Source organism: Pollachius pollachius (assembly GCF_949987615.1).
Source record: "Pollachius pollachius genome assembly, chromosome: 4".
In the NCBI taxonomy this organism is placed as follows: Eukaryota; Metazoa; Chordata; class Actinopteri; order Gadiformes; family Gadidae; genus Pollachius; species Pollachius pollachius.
This window is the reverse complement of record NC_136937.1, coordinates 6,060,532-6,062,044: the sequence shown is the minus strand read 5'-3', so window position 1 is coordinate 6,062,044 and position 1,513 is coordinate 6,060,532.

Here is a 1,513-nt window from a genome sequence, read left to right as displayed (position 1 = left end):
AGGAGGAGAGAGGGGGGGGAGAGAGAGAGGGAGAGACAGGGGGAGGAGAGAGAGCGAGAGGGAAAGAGAGAGAGGGAGAGAGAGAGAGAGGGAGGGAGAGAGAGAGGGAGAGGGAGAGGGAGAGGGAAAGAGATAGGGAGATGGGAGATAGGGAGAGAGATCGACAAAAAATTTCTGATGTGCAGTTCCTTTCGTTAAAGCCCACACACGTGCGCACACACTCACACAGAGACAGTAATAGAAAGGTGCGACTGAATTCAGTTTTTAAAAGCAGAGCATAAAGACATCAGAGCAGAGAAAAAGCATTTCACTTTCCTGTGAACGTGTCTGTGTGAATAAGGATGAGTGTGTGTACGTGTGGGTGTGTGTGTGTGTGTGTGTGTGTGTGTATGTGTGTGTGTGTATGTGTGCTTGTGAGGTGTGCATCATAACTACATGGATTATGAATGAAGGACAGGACAAGACATTTCAAAGGAAGCCAATCCCAGCTCTCATGTAGAAAGCCATGCACGCCCCGCTCCCCTCCTCGACCAATCACGTGTGGCTACGGACGGTCAGAGACAGAGACGGACAGCCCCGCCCCCCTCCTCGACCAATCATGTGTGGCTACGGACGACAGAGACAGAGATGGACCGCCCCGCCAATCTCTCCGGCCATCATGTGCGGGTAGGGACGGACAGAGAATACAAACTAACGCTGGGCAGAGGAAGGAGACGAGGCAGAGACGAGGTGTGGGAAAGAGCGTTACCATGGCAACGAGCCCCTAATTGAAACCAAGGACATTATGAAATATGAAATAATGAAATAATGAAAGAGGTCCCCTGTACGTGAGATTTAAAGTATAGATAATAACCATAATCATAATTATTTCATGGTGCGGCTATTAGCCAGGAGGCAATCGAGGAGGCTCTCCATGGTTACCCTGTTCAGAAGATCAGAACAGAACGGTTCAAAAGATCACAAAATAACTGGTCAGCCCTCTTAAACACGAGCACTTAATGTCAACTAAGCCCTATTAGTTGAGGCCGTTGCACAATTCGATGTTTGCTTAAGTCTGCTTTTTAAAGTGGTTTAGGGTTCGGACCGGGTCTGAATATCAAGCAGAGCTCATAAAAGTTAACGCAGAATAGTTCCCGCCTCACTGGCTCACAGTTATTAAAGTGACTTATCTGCGGTTAGCCTATAGCATCTTAGCATCTTAGCATCGTATTCTCTGCTAGTAATCCCCAGACCTTCTGGACTGGTAAAAAAAACTGGTAAAAAAAGAAGACAATATATGTCTCTGTCTAAAATGACTACAAAAACAGACAGAATGTCAGTCACCATGACTACAAACACAGCCTGTATGTCATCACCATTACTACAAGCACAGCCTGAATGTCCTCACTATGACTAGCCTTCTGCAGGCCGCGAGGCACAGAGTGCATTTAAAGGCTTCAGATTATCAGACAAAGGTCTAAGTGAATATTTCCCAAATGGGTGAGAGATGCTGGGATAAGCCTCTCACAATGGC